This window comes from Bos grunniens, chromosome 4 (genome assembly GCF_055505025.1).
Source record: "Bos grunniens cultivar Pamir isolate PY7600 chromosome 4, Bosgru_T2T1.0, whole genome shotgun sequence".
Classification (NCBI taxonomy): domain Eukaryota; kingdom Metazoa; phylum Chordata; class Mammalia; order Artiodactyla; family Bovidae; genus Bos; species Bos grunniens.
In genome coordinates, this window is record NC_141168.1 from 80,074,067 (window position 1) to 80,092,293 (window position 18,227).

At 34.9% G+C, this 18,227-nt stretch overlaps 1 long non-coding RNA gene across 13 annotated transcripts in view; it reads right to left on the reverse strand.

Moving 5' to 3' along the window:
- Positions 1-18,227, reverse strand: part of LOC147374434 (uncharacterized) — a 288,128-nt gene that overhangs the window by 200,987 nt on the left and 68,914 nt on the right. For 10 of the 13 annotated variants that reach the window (XR_015163241.1, XR_015163243.1, XR_015163244.1 and 7 more), the window contains one exon: positions 16,372-16,445. The exons of 2 other annotated variants lie outside the window; for them this stretch is intronic. This is a non-coding gene — a long non-coding RNA (uncharacterized LOC147374434). Of the gene's footprint in view, positions 1-2,423; positions 5,513-16,371; positions 16,446-18,227 lie in introns of those variants that run through there. One more of the 13 variants, XR_015163246.1, reaches the window with a different exon arrangement.

The window sequence follows — 18,227 nt, forward strand, 5'->3', positions numbered from 1 at the left end:
AAATACAAGATATTGGAAATGCACTTGAAATTAAAACATCAGCAACTTAACCTTGTTTATGTATGGACTGCTATATCAAATCCTCATGGTAACAGCAAACTGAAAATCTACAGTAGATACACACACAAAAAAGAAAAACAAATTCAACACTGAAGCTAGTCATCAAATCACAAGAAAACAGAACAAAAGAGAAAGGGAAGAAAAAAGACCTACAGAAACAAATCCAAAACAATAAAGAATATAGAACTAGGAAGAGACATTGCTAACTAGCTTAAATGTAAATGGATTAAATGCTCCAACCAAAGACATAGACTAGCTAAATAGATACAAAAGCCAGACTTGTATGTATACTGTCTACAGGAGATCCACATCATATCTAAGTACACATACACAATGAAAGTCAGAGGATGGAAAAAGGTATTCCATGCAAACGGAAGTCAGAAGAAAGCCGCAGTAGCAACATTCATCAGACAAAATAGACTTTAAATAAAGACTTTCACAATAGACAGAGAAGGACACTACATAATGATCAAGGGATCAATCCAAAAGGAAGATGTAATAGCTACAAATGTACTTGCACCTAAAATAGGAGCATCCTAATATATAAATCAAATACTAACAGCCATAAAAAGAGAAATCAACAGTAACACAATAATACTGGGGGACTTTAACATCCCACTTTCAGCAATGGACAGATCATCCAGACAGAAGACCAAAGGAAACACAAGCCTTAAAAGAAAGACCAGATGGACTTAATTTATAGTGCACCGCATCCAAAAGAAGCAGAATATACATTCCTTTCAAGTTCACATGGAACATTCTCCAGGACTGATCACAGGCTGGGCCACAAAGTGAGCCTTGATAAGTTTAGGAAAACTGAAATCATATCAAGCATCTTTTCTGACCACAATGCTATGAGATTAGAATTCAACTTCAAGAAAAACACTGAAAAAACACAAATGGGTTGAAGGTAAACAACATGTTATCAAGAAACCAATAGATCACTGAATAAATCAAAGCATAATAATAAAAGAAAACACGTAGAGATAAATGAAAATAAAAGCATGATGATCCAAAACTTATGGGAAGAAGCAAAAGCAGTTGTAAGAACGAAGTTTATAGCAATACAATCTTATCTCAGGAAGCAAGAAAATTTTCAAATAAACAACCTAACCTTACACCTAAAGCAATAGAAAAAGAAGAACAAACAACACCAAAGTTAGTAGAAGAAAACAAATCATAATCAAAAAGGAAAAAAAAATAGAAAAGATCAATAAAACTAAAAGCTTGTTCTTTAAAAAGAATCAAAATGGATAAACCTTTAGCCAAACTCATCAAGGAAAGAAAAAGGGAGAGAGTTCAAATCAATAAAATTAGAATGAAAAAGAACATAATTTAAAACAAACACCACAGAAATACAAAGGATCATAAGAGACAACTGCAAGCAACTGTATGTCAATGCAATGGAAAACCTGGAAGAAATGTACAAATTCTTAGAAAGGTATACGCTCCCATGAATGAACTAAGAAGAAATAGAAAATATGAACATACCAATCACAAGTAATGGAATTGAAACTGCGCTTTAAAAACGTCTAACAAAAAATGTCCAGGACCAGATGGCTTCACAGGTGTATTCTACTAAAACCTTACAGAAGGGTTAAACCTATCCTTCTGAGACTACTGAAAAATTTGCAGAAGAAGGAATATTCTCAAACTCATCCTATGAGGATACCATCACCCTGATACCAAAACCAGACATAGATACTGCAAAGAAGGAAACCATGGGTCAGTATCACTGATGAATACAGATGTGAAAAATTTCAACAAACTACTAGCAAACCAAATCAAATAATACATTAAAGGATCACACAACATGATAAGGTGGGATTTATACCATGGATACAAGCATTTTGCAATATCTGGACATCAATCTGTGTGATATATGATATCAAAGAATATTAAAGAATAAAATTACATGACCATCTCAATAGATGGTAGAAAGAGCTTTTAACAAAACTCAATATCCATTGAGATTTAAAAAAAATCTCTAGAAAGTGGGTACAGAGGAGACCTATCTGAACATAATAAAGGCCATATATGACAAAAATATAGTTAGCATCATATTAAACATTTAAAAGATAAAAGCATTTCCTCTAAGACCAGGAACAAGAAAGGATATTGACTCTCATCACTATCATTTAACATAGTTTTGGAAGTACTAGTCATGGAAATCAGAGAAGAAAAAGAAATAAAAGGAATCCACATTGGAAAAGAAGTAAAACTGTCATTGCTTGTGGATGACATGATACTCTACACAAAGAATCCTAAAGATGCTATCAGAAAACCCTTGAATTCATTTTTGAAGAGCTGTAATATAGTTTCTGGAGAAGGAAATGGCAACCCACTCCAGTATTCTTGCCAGGAGAATCCCATGGACAGAGAAGCCTGGTGGTCTACAGTCCATGGGGTCACAAAGAATCAGACACAACTGAGTGTCTGAGCACAGTAAAGTTGCAGGATAACTAAGTGTGTAATTATTATTATTACAAAATTATTACACAGAAATGTAATCCATTTCTGTACACTAACAATGAAGATCAGAAAGATAAAGAAACAATCCCATTTGCCATTGTATCAAAAAGAATAAAACACCTAGAAATAAAATTGCCTAAGGAAACAAAAAACCTATACTCTGAAACTATATGATGATGAAAGAAATCAAAGATGACACAAACAGATGGAAAGATGTATCACATTCTGGTATTCAAAGATCAACACTGTTAAAATGACTATATTACCCAGTGCAATCTAAAGACTCAATGAAATCCCTATCAAATTACCAATGGCATTTTTCACAGAATTAGAACAAAAATTTTTAAATGTGTATGGAGACATAAAAGACCTTGAATAGTCAAAGCCATCTCGAGAAGGAAAACAAAGTTGGAGGAATCACGGCTCCCTGACTTCAGACTGTACTACAAAGTTACAGTCACCAAAACAGTATGGCAGTGTCACCAAAACAGAAATGTAGATCCCTGGGACAGGGTAGAAAGCCCAGAAACAGCGCACACATATATGGCCAATTAATGTACAGCAAAGTAGGTAAGACTGTATAATAAATGGTGCTGAGAAAATGGGACAAGTACATGTAAAAAAATGAAATTGAACATTAACACCATACACAAATAAACTCAACATGGATTAAGTAACTAAAGACTGAATGCTATGAAACTCTTAGAGGAATACATAGGCAGAACACTCTCTGACATAAATCACTGCAGTATCTTTTCTGAGCCACCTCTTAGAGAAATAGAAATAAGAAGAAATATAAACAAATAGGACATAATTGAACTCAAAGCCTTTTGTACAGCAAAGTAAACCATAAACAAAATTAAAAGACAACTCACAATGGGAGAAAATATTTTCAAACAATGCAACCAATGAGGGATTAATTTCCAAAGTTTTCAACAGCTCATATTCTCTATATTACATATAAAAAAAAATCAAAAAATGGGCAAAAGACCTAAGTTGACATTTCTCCAAAGAAGACATACAGATGGCCAAGAAGTACATTAAAATGTGTTCAAAATCACTATTTACTAGAAAAATGAAAATCAAAACTACAATGAGGTATCACTTCGCAATGGTCAGACTCCATCACCCCAAAATTCACTAACAATAAAGGCTGGAGAGGATGTGCAGAAAAGGAAATTTTCCTATACTGTTGGTAGGAATTTAAACTGGTAACAGTCACAATGGATAACAGTATGGAGGTTTCTTAAGAAACTAAAAATAAAGCTACCATATGATATAGCAATCCCACTCCTGGGCATGTATCTGGATAAAAATGTAGTTCAAAAGGTTATATGCAGACCAGGATTCATTGCGGTACTGCTTACCATAGCCAAGAGATGGAAGCAACCTAAATGTCCATCAACAGATAAAGAAAATGTGGTGCATATGTGAAACAGAATATTACTCAGCTATTAAAAAGGATGAAATAATGCCATTTGCAGCAATATGAATGGACCTGGAGATTATCATACTAAGTGAAGTAAATCAGAGAAAGACATGGATCATGTGATATTGCTTTTTTGCAGACTCTTAAAAAAGTGATACAAATGAACTTACCACACAGACTCACAGACTTCAGACAATGAAGTATAGTGACTGAGGGAAGAAGTTGGAGGAGGAGATGGATTTGGAGTTTGGGATTGACATACATACACTATTAATGTTTAAAACAGATAACCCACAAGGGCTTACTGTATAGCACAAAGAGCGTTACTCAATATTCTTTTTTTCACCTAGATGGGAAAAGAAAAAGAATAGATACATGTGTATGTATAACTGAATCATTTTGCTATACTCCTGAAACTAACAAAACATGGTTAATCAACTGATCCAACAGAAAATTTAATAAAAGAGAAAGGAATGAGAAAAATAAATTTCTGTTTAAAAAATTACATGTAGAATTGCTACAGTTCATATTTCTATCAAGCATGTTGGAATCAAGATTTCTTGATTTAAGACACAAACTGCATCTAATCCCTTGCCACTGGCTCAACTTTTAAACAGATGCAGCTTCATTTCCACCTTTTATTGAGAAGACCCAGGTATTACAATTCTTCTCCTTGGACATTTTCAGGTAAGACAAAGACATTGATGTATTTCTCTAAGTCAGAATTATTTCCCCAAGTGACAAGAGATAAATCAAGAAGACCACACTCAATAATAGTACATTAGAAAAATAAAACAAATTTAAGGAAGTTTTTTGATATATTAATAAATACAATATAGAATTCATAATGTGTTTATTTCTGTAAACTAAAAGATGTAGAAGGGCACTCTGCATAACACAAATCATTTTCTTCTTTGTCATTTCTAAGCAAGAGCTATTTGTTCCTCTCTTTTACTGAAGTGGTAGTATGCTTAATAACAGTCAAGAAAGACATGCCCGATCTTCCTTAAATTGTCTAAAATGATGAGATTCCAGGCACAGATCTATGTTAATGTGCTCTACTGGCATTACGACATCCATTCAAATTGGCAGGGTGCAGTAGCTATCACACAAGCATCAGCACCCACACTGGGCATTGGGTATGCTTGAATCCTTTAGTTTCTAAATTCTTTGTGGTGTGAGAAAGCTTTGAAGATCTCTGAAACTTTTCTTATCTGTAAAATTGAAGAGAGCAGAATTTCTTCAAATAAGGTCATCTGGGTATCAAAAAAAAAAAAAAAAAGTATATAGTGGGATCCAGTACATTGTCGCGGTTATGGTAAAGTGAAGTGAAGTGAAGTCACTCAGTCGTGTCTGACTCTTTGCGACCACATGGCTGTAGCCTACCAGGCTTCTCAGTCTATGGGATTTTCTAGGCAAGAGTACTGGACTGGGTTGCCATTTCCTTCTTCAGGGGATCTTCCTGATCCAGGGATCGAACCCAGGTCTCCGGCATTATAGGCAGACGCTTTATCCTCTGAGCCACCAGGGAAGCCTGGTTATGGTGAATAGCTGTAAATGATGGGCATGTAGAAGGCAAATATTAAACACCAGCATGCACACACTCAAGCTGAACTTCTCTCCATGATTAAGTTTTGGAAGATTGAAACTTTATTTTTATCTCACTTAAATTGGGCACAAATTAAGGATTTGAGAGAGTCATCAATAATTAATACACAGAAGAAATGAACTATGAGAAATGTCTGCTGTATAAATACTCTATGTGGTTAGTCGCTCAGTCATGTCCAACTCTGTGGACTGTAGCCCTGTAGCCCACCAGGCTCCATTATCTGTGCGATTCTCCAGGCGACAAAACTAGAGTGGCTGCCATTCCCATCTCAAGGGATAAATACTCTATTGCAGTTCACAAACAACAATTAATCTCAGAAGCTTTTGAAAACAAAGGTAAGAATATCCAAGTACTGAGTTCTGTTATAGCTTAAAATCTCTCAAGATTTTTTTCCTAAGAATTAAGCAGGAATTCTAGCAAGATTACATAATTTTCCTAAGTTAAAGCAATAATATAAATTTTAAAATAGGAGAAAATGGATCTCCAGAAGGAAGTTCAGTTTCCCAGGATGAAGCTTTTTCGTATCTGTGTTCAGGCCTAGCTATGTTGTGTTCACAGCTGAAACGAATCTGAAAGGAATCCCTGTGTACAGACTCATTCTTCCATCCTTGGCTTTTGCATCTCCACTTCAAAATCCAGACAACCACTGTTTCTGCACAGAAAAACTTCTCAAAAAACTGTACCTTATATGGTGTGCTAGACATTGGCAAATGCAAAGAAGGTTAAGTTTACAGGTTCTCAATGTTACAATCCATGGCATAATTTGCATTATTCTTTAAAATATAAACTTCACCCAGGGTTTCTTTCCACAAGAAATTTAAAGTGAGAAGGCAACAATGGCAGAAAGTGGTAGGCTGTTTTTGTTCTGATTTTCACTGTTTCAAAAGTTAGTTGTTATTAGGTAAAACCACCCTGATATTTTTCTGTGCTACTTTGGAAAATAAATCTTAAGGTTCTTTGCTCATTTTTTAACGGATTATTTTTTTGAGTTGTGTGAATACCTTGTATATTTTGGATATTACTTACTTATGGGATATAAGTTCTGAAAATATTTTTTCCCATCCCATAGGTAGCCTTTTCATTTTTGATGGTGTCCTCTGCTGTGCAGAATCTCTGTGCTCTTTTTAGATTTAGGATAAAATTAAAATAGTTATCAGAATACTTTAAACATCCCAACTTATCTAGCATTTTTCTAACTTTTCTACCCTAGAAAATGGTAAATAAAAATAAGTGTATTTCAGGAAGTCTCCAAAACAAGAATTGACTCAAAATATGGAGTTTATCATATTTTGCTCACCTATTTCATATTGGTGTAGGTGTGAAGAAAGAAAGAATCTCTTTAAAAAATTATCAGTCCATAGGCACATTACTACCTGAAACATGAAGGTATATGGTTGTAACTTTGTGTTCAGCAGCTAAGCTTTGCTGTTGTTGCTTAGTTGCTAAGTCGTATCTGACTCTTTTTGACCTCATAGACTATATAGCCCACCAGACTCCTCTTTTCATGGAATTTCCCAGTCAAGAAAATGGAGTGGTTGCCATTTCCTCCTCCAGGGGATCTTCCTGACCCAGCGATCAAACCTTATCTCCTGTATTGGCAGGCTGATTCTTTACCACTGAGCTACCAGGGAAGGCCAGTTAAGGCTTACTTATAGGAAATAAACACCTAAGGGATAACTGGTTACATTTCTTTTTTGTTATTGTTCAAAAGTGATTAGATGCTATAATTGTCTCTAACCCTCACCATCCAGTTAGTAGTCAAAGCAAACTTTGCATTTCATTTTTAACTTAAAAAGCTTTATCTTCAAGGAAATCTTTTCTGAAAGGGATGTATAATAAGAAAAAGTATTTATATCATTTGTCTTTTAAAACTTGCTTGCAAGAAAACCTGTGTACATTTCACTTCCTCATTTTCTATATGCAAGTCCAGAAATTGCAGAACCTATTGAAGGCGTAAGTCCAAATGAAGAAGAACATAGCACGTACTTAGATGTTGAACCTGTAAGCAACTACATTATTGACCTGTTTGGTTTAACATTATTTTTTAATGAAAGAAAAATTAAATTCTCTCCATTTTCTCACATTTATTGATTATATTTATTGCATCACAATCTTGATAAATTACTTACTTTTATATCAATGAAAATAACTCTTTTTTCCCATTGTTGCTTATGAGATGAAATAATTCTGTTTTAGTTTATAGCATGTGAAATTTTATAGATCTTTTTAATTCTTCATAGGTCAGGGAAAGCAATGATAGACATGATTCTACTTAAAACAATTTGGTATAAAGTACAATTTTATGCTCATTTTATAACAACTGCAAGTACTGCTCACATGAAGGGACATTGTAGATTACAAGCAATTGAAAGATTTTACAGATATATATGCATTTGAGGTAAGATTGATTATACTCAGTGCAGGGAAACATCTATTAAATTTCCTATAGAGTAACAGTTTTCAACTTTTCATTTATTTTAATATTCTCCTATTCAAAGTTTAAATGCTATGCCAGCATTTTAGGAGTCACATGTCAGTTTAAGGAATAATAAGTAGTATTATAATTATATGGATGATACATGGGTTCTGACTGATATATACTTAATCATGCAAAGTTCAGGATTTATAGACAGTATAAATAGTATTGGGTTTCAGTACTATTGTTGTGGATCCCTCAAAACCAGTTCAAATAAATATCTTAAATTTAAATAAAGCCTAGGCATTAGGATGGGCAAAGGAATTTTGTGTGCATATATATGCATGGGTATATACATCTGTATACACCTATTCATGCACACACAAAATTTAATTATGGAGAATTATGTGTGCATGAAGCAATATGTCCAATTAGTTATTTAATAAATTTCAAGTAGTAGAGTTTCACTTTAGGTTTTATGTAACAGTAAAAATAAATTTTGGATTTATAAAATCTTTTTTTTTAAGGAAGTTGATAATTAATTTAGTTTGTTCTGTCTTTAGATAACTGGATTCACTCTACAGTTTGCAAAACAACTGCAGATCAATATACTGGTTAAACCAGCAAGAAAAATTGAGTGAGTCTCTTGAACAAGTTTCATTATGATTTTTAGTATTTTCTTGTAAGAATGAGAGTATATCTATGAAAAGAAGGGGAAAGAATATAAAATTCAACTTCTCTAAGTCAGAAAAATATCATATATTAACACATATATATGCAATCTAGAAAAGGGACACTGATGAACCTATTGGCAGGGCTGGAATAGAGATGAGGATGTAAGAAAGGATGCGTGGACACAGCGAGGGAAGGAGAGGGTAGAATGAATTGAGAGAGCAGCCCTGACATAAACACATGACCATGTGTTAAACAGGTAGTGGGGAGCTGCTGTATAGCACAGGGAGCTCAGCTCAGAGCTTTGTGATGATGTAGAGGGGTGGCAGGGAGGCTGAAGATGAAGGGGATTTATGCATACTTTTAACTGATTCACGCTGTTGTACAGAAGAAACACAACACTGCAAAGCAATTATACTCCAATGTAAAAAAAAAAAATCTGTTTTTTAAAGTAATGTAGATGATCAGAGTTATTTAGCCCAAGGCACTGACCACAGATAATAATGAGTCATGAAAGTAAAAATCTACCTGTACCTCTATAAAACAAAATGTTGGTAAATAGAAATAAAAGAAAGTCTACGGAAATTTAGGTAGCTGGACTAGGAAGACAGACAGTGAATGGACTGCATAAACAAATTTGTATGAGGAAAATATATATGCACAGAAAAAAATGCAAAAGGAGATATGAAAAATTGTATAAGCATGGTTATATCCTTCCATGTTAGCACTGTAAGAGATTTGCAGCTCAATTCTTTCTACCAGCTTTATTACTGATACTCTTAAAAGATTTAGAGATAAGATTTTTTTCTAATTTCTACATAAATTTAGAATATCTGCCCCTTTAGGAATGTCAAAACAGGCTACTAAAGAAAAGCATGACCATTAAATGATTTGAAAACCTATGTCCAAGAATTTCTGACTGAAGAAACTGTAAGCTGTGGATTAAAGTATTCTTTGTCACCATCAGTTCAGTTCAGTTCAGTTGCTCAGTTGTGTCCAACTCTTTGCAACCCCATGGACTGCAGCATGCCAGGCCTCCCTGTCCATCACCAACTCCCAGAGTTCGTTCACTCAAACTCACGTCCATCGAGTCGGTGATGCCATCCAGCCTACTCATCCTCTGTCTTCCCCTTCTCCCACCTTCAATCTTTCTCAGCATCAGGGTTTTTTCAAATGAGTCAGTTCTTCACATCAGGTTGCCAAAGTATTGGAGTTTCAGCTTCAGAATCAGTCCTTCCAATGAATATTCAAGACTGGTTTCCTTGAGGATGGACTGGTTGGATCTCCTTACAGTCCAAGGGACTCTCAACACCACAGTCTTCTCCAACACCACAGTTCAAAAGTATAAATTCTTTGGCGCTCAGCTTTCTTTATAGTCCTACTCTCACATCTATACATGACTACTGGAAAAACCATAGCTTTGATTAGATGGACTTTTGTTGGCAAAATAATGTCTCTGCTTTTTAATATGCTATCTAGGTTGGTCATAACTTTTCTTCCAAGGAGCAAGTGTCTTTTAATCTCATGGCTGCAATCACCATCTGCAGTGATTTTGAAACCTAAAAAAATAAAGTCTGTCACTATTTCCACAGTTCACCCATCAATTTGCTATGAAGTGATAGGACCAGATGCCATAATCTTAGTTTTCTGAATGTTGAGCTTTAAGCCAACTTTTTCACTTTCCTCCTTCACTTTCATCAAGAGTCTCTTTAGTTCTTTGCTTTCTGCCATAAGAGAGTCATCTGGATATCTGAGGTTATTAATATTTCTCCTAGCACTCTTGATTCTAGCTTGTGCTTCCTCTAGCCCAGCGTTTCTCATGATGTACTCTGCATAGAAGTTAAATAAGCAGGGTGACAATATACAGCCTTGACGTACTCCTTTTCCAGTTTGGAGCCAGTTTGTTGGTCCATGTCCAGTTCTAACTGTTGCTTCTTGACCTGCATACAGGTTTCTCAGGAGGCAGGTCAGGTGGTCTGGTATTCCCATCTCTTGAGGAATACTCCACAGTTTGTTGTAATCAACACAGTCAAAGGCTTTGGTTTAGTTAATAATGCAGAAATTTTTCTGGAATTTTCTTGCTTTTTTGATGATCCAAAGGATGTTGGCAATTTGATCTTTAAAACCAGCTTGAACATCTGGAAGTTCACGGTTCACGTATTGCTGAAGCCTGGCTTGGAGAATTTTGGACATTACTTTACTAGCATGTGAGATGAGTACAATTGTGTGGTAGTGTGAGTATTCTTTGGCATTGCCTTTCTTTGGGATTGGAATGAAAACTGACCTTTTCCAGTCCTGTGGTCACTGCTGAGTTTTCCAATTTGCTGGTATATTGAGGGCAGCACTTTCACAGCATATCTTTTAGGATTTGAAATAGCTCAACTGGAATTCCGTCACCTCCACCAGCTTTGTTCATAGTGATGCTTCCTAAGGCCCACTTGATTTCACATTCCAGGATGTCTGGCTCTAGGTGAGTGATCAAACCATCGTGATTATCTGGGTTGTGAAGATCTTTTTTGTATAGTTCTTCTGTGTATTCTTGCCACTTCTTCTTAGTTTTCTTGAATAAACTCATGCAGTAATAATCCAATATGATGAAAAAACATATATAAAATAAAATTTCAACTTTTTTGGCTTAATTCATTAAATCATAAAATGCTAATAACTTTCATTTGCAATTTAGAATTATATCTAGTTTGTATTGAATGTGTGGTATTTACACACATTTTGGAATGAGTGTATAGTGGTATTGCTCATTCCACACTAGCTGTCCAAATATTTCTATGACAGTAGTTTCCAGAATTCAAAGTTTAGTTTTGAAAGGTTGTTGCCAAACCAAAAAAGACTGGGATTCTTGGCCGCCGGAGGAGAAGAATTCAATCCATGGCCAGAGACGCAGCTTAATCGCTCAGAGCTTTTGTGTAATAAAGTTTTATTAAAGTATAAAAGAGGTAGAGAAAGCTTCTGACATAGACATCAGAAGGGGGCAGAAAGAGTACCCCATTGCTAGTGTTAGCTATTTGATGATGATGATAATAATATTTGATAATTATAATTACCAAATATTATAATAATCAAATTATAATTCTCAAAATATTATTATAATTTGATAATTATTATTTTATAATAATTATCAAATTTTTATTGAATTTTATTATTAGTCAAATTAATAATAAGCGAATCAAAACAATGTCTGGAGGTTGTAAAGACCTTACTAGACCCACTCCCATAATTTACATTTTATGATAACAGGATTAGCCAGAAGGTTTTTTTTTCCAGAAACTGTCCTCAAGCAGGTTACATTTTTGCTATATAATCCTAAGGAATATAGAGGATAAAAAAGTTTGTCCTCTCCTCCTCAAGAGTTCCAGACCCCTCTGTCCTTGGGGATCCCAGACTTCTTATCAACCTGCCTAGGAATTTACTCTCTCAGTTTCCTGGGCATCACTTGTTGAAAGGGAAAATAAATGATTAGAAAAAGTGAATCTAATTAGAAATATATATTAGAAAGATTCATAAAGTGATTATAAAACTCAGAAACAGACCTTAAAATTTAAATGATTCATCACGTGGAACAAAAATCAAGGAATTTAACCAAGACACAACAGCAACTAGTTTCTGAACATTCATGTATAGAGATAATTACTAACACTTCTCTTATGCGTGTATAATATATATTTATTTCCATAATTATTTAATATTTTATAATTATTTTCAATGTATATTACAGAGCATTAAAGCATTTGGAGCAGAACTATTTGGTGCCTATTCTTTGGCTTAATGAGGTTAGTATTTTTATCTATTAGTCACTGAAATAGCAAACATCTTTGTATATAGAATAAATCTTGGATGATTGAAAATTGAGTAAGTGTGCATAGTATTTGAAGTTGTATGAGTTTCCATTACTCATGTGGGCAAGTTTATACATTATTAATTATAGAATTAATTATTTTGAGAGAACCAAGCCATGCAGAAATATCAGGATTATGTTAGATTTCAGTGTTTTTATTTTAGAAAGACAAAGTACTTCCTATCATTTAAGATTATTTCCATAATGCGTATATTAAACACTATCTCTTGTCATAGTGCTTGGCATGGGGAAAAGTCATGCAAACATGACATTCCAAATAACTCAGTGTGAATATTGTAGTGTTAATAAAAGCCAACCAAGTTTATAAAGATGAGTTTATAGTAAATGTAGGCAGTTTATCTCCTGATGAGACATTTTTAGTGTAAAAATCATGGAATGGATTAGCCACAGAATTAGGAAATGCATTGTATAAGCCTTTAGAGGAAGAAAACTGCTGACCCTTGATATTTCCCTCTGTCACTAAGAAACATTCTTTGGGAAACTGGAAAATATTTCTGTAAGACCAGTGTATTGAACAAAGAAGTCAGTGTACTGAAGAATGCTATATAACATGTTTAAAGGGAAATGATTGTATTTCTCTAAATATTCCACCTTGGCATTTATTACCTTCTCTGACATGCAAAGAGACTTCCATTAGCTTGTTTTACAGAAAAAAATAACTAAAATTTATGCAGTGTTTTGAAAAAAAAAAAACTGATACATAAATTGAAGGTTTTGAGTATTTTGCTTCACTAAACTACCCCAAAAACACTATTAACTTTATTACAGACTGCCACCATTGGTGATGAGAAGGCAGCAATGTTCATAGATCAAGTAACTGGAAAAATAAACCTCCTTCGCCTGGTACAAATAATCTTATGGAGTATTGGTACAGTGATGTTTGTTGCTTTTATGATTTCATACTGTGCATGCCGAGTGGAGTGTTAAATAAGTAAGTATATAATAAAAATTATATACAGCTGCTATAACATTATATATTGCTTGTTTTCATTTTATCAAAAAGAGGTTATAAATTAGGCTACAAATATTTCTGGATCTGTCTAGTCAACAATTGTTTTTAATGTATCTTTGAAGTTTTGAGATGTTTTTCCAGTGCTCATGTATGGATGTGAGAGTTGGACTGTGAAGAAAGCTGAGTGCCAAAGAATTGATGCTTTTGAACTGTGGTGTTGGAGAAGACTCTTGAGAGTCCCTTGGACTGCAAGGAGATACAACCAGTCCATCCTAAAGCAGACCAGTTCTGGGTGTTCATTGGAAGGACTGATGCTGAAGCTGAAACTCCAATACTTTGGCCACCTCATGCAAAGAGTTGACTCATTGGAAAAGACTCTGATGCTGGGAGGGATTGGGGGCAGGAGGAGAAGGGGACGACAGAGGATGAGATGGCTGGATGGCATCACCGATTCGATGCACGTGAGTTTGGGTGAACTCCGGGAGTTGGTGATGGATAGAGAGGCCTGGCGTGCTGGCTGCGATTCATGCGGTCGAAAAGAGTCGGACATGACTGAGAACTGAACTGAACTGAATGTAAATTAAAACATAAATGAAGGCTGAATGAATAATAAGCCCTAGTAATACCAAGCAGATCACTACATTACATCTTTCTTCTGAGAGGAATGCACTAAAATATGAAGTCATCACTTTTGAAAAGTTAAAATGTTGCACAAAAGCTAAATGTGTTCTAACTTTTCATTTCTTGATTATTTCTAGCTAATTATTTTAAAATCACAAATTAATAAAATCACAGACTAGGAAAGTTTATATATAAATGAAAACGGTAGATATTTGGGGAGACTGAAATTTACAAGAGAAAAGAAAATAGAAAGGTTTATTAAATAAGCTAGAAATTAAGGAGAAATAGAAACTCAATAAATGATGGTAAGAAAACAGGATAAATATGCTATTTTAAGATGAAGATAACATATTAATATAAAGGATTGTAGCATAAAAATATGCTACAATCACAGTACAAAATCAGTGTGTACCCTACCTGTTTAATGTTGAAGTCTTGATGAATTATTACAATTCATGAACTAAAATTGAATACAATAGTATAAAGAATAGAAGAAAAACAAGTCAATACAGTAAAACCAAATTACTCAGAGTTTACAGGAAAAATCAGGTAAATGTGGACAGTAGGAGTTTAAGCAAAATTGAAGACGTGGCTCAGGTCTCTGTGTTTTAGTTATTAGTGCCTATGCCCCCTTGTAAATAGAGGAACATCTGACTCAATCTTCCCTAAATGAAGCCTTTAATAATCATTTGTGGCATTGGTGTGGCCTGGTAGGGTGTGGGGAGGATTTTCCACTTACATTAGGTTCCATCCACCCTTCTTCCCAGGAAAATCAAAAAATATATACAATCAAAATAAAAGCAAATATACTTGCTATGAAAAATTACAACTTCAAAATAAGTCTTCTTACTCTACTTTCAATCAGATTGTTGACTGCATGATGTCTTATACAGAAATTCTGGAGCTGCCACTGATAATGACTGACCTTCTATTGTGCACCAAAATTATGATAACCATTTTACATGAATTATCACAACTAATCTCTATGAAAATTTTATACTTCCAGTAGCCAGGGATTCACCAGCATTCATTCTATCTATCTGTTTGAGACATTACAGAAAATTTTAACAGTGCAAATCTGTTCATTTTCTAAGTGTGACATCAGTCAAACTGAATTATTAAAAAAAAGTAAAACAGGACATACAACAGTATTTTCTGTATGTAAGAATGAGAACTTGGGCTTAGGAAGACCACTCAATCTTTTGTTCTGATGCTTTCTGCCTATATTTATTCACTAAAAAGACTGAATACTTCTGCCTACAATCCATCTGAACAGAATATTCAAAATGCTAATCTAATATATTCACATTGTAATGAAGGAAATATTGTATCACCTTTAAGACCTATCATTAGTCAAGTAACAAATAAGTTATGATTAAACAAAGTAATGCACATGACCATTTATACAACAGAAAAGATTATCCACTTAAAAGCCATATTACAACAAAAACTTGTTCTGGTGGGAAAATATGCTTTTCAAAATGAAGTGTAATAATTGTAAATTTTTCTGTATTCTTCCTTGTAACTGTTATGTGATATATTTCATCAATGCTAAATGAACCCTGAATACCCAGTATCTTGGGGCTCTATGTGGCTAAATTAAGGTAAAAGATGGAGAACTCTCTAACGTGTCACTGTCAACAAGTATATTGATTTTTCTTAAACATCTGATTGTTGCAGTGGAAAGCTACTGCTCTTTACACAATGTTCTTTTTTTTTCCTTTACAAACAGAGAACACTGTTCTCTATAGATTACTTGATTTACTAGATTTAGAAGAATCACAGATATAGATTTCCTTAAACAGGCCTCATGTTGAATATTTAATAATTATGCCTGTGGGCAGATTTATAAACAATTGAAAAATAAGAAGATGGATGTACAGGAGGGAATAAAGCAAAGATGGTAGAGCTAAGGTGTGGTTTTATTCACAGAGAGAATAAACCAGTAGTCTTTCTGAAAGTAGCAGTACATACACCACTAAATGGAGGATGGTCTGAAGGGACAGCAAGGAGTGGAAATGCTCATTCAGAGCAGATTTAATGAGTGACCCTCCTCATCTGACTGCGTGCAGCTCTTGAGAGCTGGGAAGGAGGCTTCATGCTCCCTGGAATGGGAAAATAATTGTCTCATCCATGAAGTGCATCAGAGAATCTTTCTCTCCAGCTTGAGAAGCTGGGCTAATTACTAGAAAATGTGACATCTTCAATCTAAAGAATGTCAGAATTACCTATTTTTTCCACAACTTTTTGATAAGCACTAAGTACTTACTTTCTGCTTTCCAGGGAGCAAATGAGTCTTCACATTCATGCATCGGCTACGTCAGGACCATTCTTAATATCGACCTACAAAATGAAGATTTGATGTGCTTTATCTTTGCAAGCACACCTTATCTTAGAGTTGAAGAACTAGCGGCATTTTTTTGTTTTTGTTTTGCACTGAGCATAAGCACATTTCTAAAGAATTACTAAGATGCCATCCACACTTGGAACAAAAATAGGTACCTTTTAAAATTTAACATACACACAACAACTTGAATTAAGTTTCTACAGATCTCACTTATTCATGATACAAGTATTTTTATTGGATATTGATTTACTAATTGGTTCCCTGGTGGTAAATATGGCAGAGAACTGGACAACCTACACAAATCCTGGATCTTGAACACTTGTCTTCCCCAAAGAGGAAATATCATTACTCTTATCAATGTCCCTGAAACAACACAAACCCCAAGACTGTTGGTACATTGCATTTCACGAGGATCAACTATTTTGAAAGGCATTTAAGAATGGTAACCAAACGCTTGGCCTCTGAACAATTTATTATCCATTACTTCAGTTTCCTTCTTTATGGAATTATTTTTAATCATGCTCTCTTTAACAATATATGCTTATATTTTTGTCAATGATTATATAAATGGGTATGTAAAAGGATTTTGTCATTTTCCATGTTCATCAGCTCTTCTGGAAAACTGAATACATTTTGATCTTTTCACTCAGCTGCATACAACTTATGCTTGGCAATTTCAGAATGCTATGCTAGGAATTCTCTGGTGGTCCAATGGTTAAGAATCTACCAGCCAATGCAGGAGACCCAGGTTTGAACTCTGGTCCAGGAAGATTCCACATACAGCAAGACAGCTAAGCCCAAGTGCTACAATTACTGACGCCCATGCACCTAAAGACCACGCTCTGCAACAAGAGAAGCCACAAGAAGCCCATGTATCACAACAAGTAGCCCCTGCTTACCACGACTAGAGAAAGCCTGCACATAGCAATGAAGACCCAGCACAGCCAGAAAATAAATAAATAAAAATAAAAAGAGTTCTGTGCTAGTGTTAAGAGATGTAAATGAAAATAAAAAGTTTTGGGTGAAAGGGTACAATGAGTAGAATGGGCATTAATGGTTACTTCCTGTAATATTTCTTGCTTTCACAGTCACTGCAGAAAGACTGGTTTCATTCATTAAAAGATGCCCTTTTGTATCCCTGTGCTTTGCCTAGTTCCTGTTGTATCACAAAACATTCAGTCTAATGTTCTGTGTGAAGTAGTCTACTTGAATTTTTATTTCTTTATGCATCTGTCTTTCTTTCTGAAACATTCTTTTTAAATTCAATCTTGACCACATTTTCCTAAATTTTTTATAAGGTTTTTCATTTTCTTTTCCTTTTTAAAATGCATTTCTTAAACTGCTGCATTCAATATGCCAGCAAATTTGGATAACTCAGCAGTGGCCACAGGACTGGAAAAGGTCAGTTTTTATTCCTACCCCAAAGAAAGGCAATGCCAAAAAATGTTCAAACTACTGCACAGTTGCATTCATTTCACATGCTAGCAAGGTAATTGGAGAAGGCAATGGCACCCCACTCCAGTACTCTTGCCTGGAAAATCCCGTGGATGGAGGAGCCTGGTGGACTGCAGTCCATGGGGTCGCTGGGAGTCCGACACGACTGAGCGACTTCACTTTCACTTTTCACTTTCATGCATTGGAGAAGGAAATGGCAACCCACTCCAGTGTTCTTGCCTGGAGAATCCCAGGGACAGAGGAGCCTGGTGGGCTGCCGTCCATGGGGTCGCACAGAGTCGGACACGACTAAAGCGACTTAGCAGCAGCAGCAGCAAGGTAAT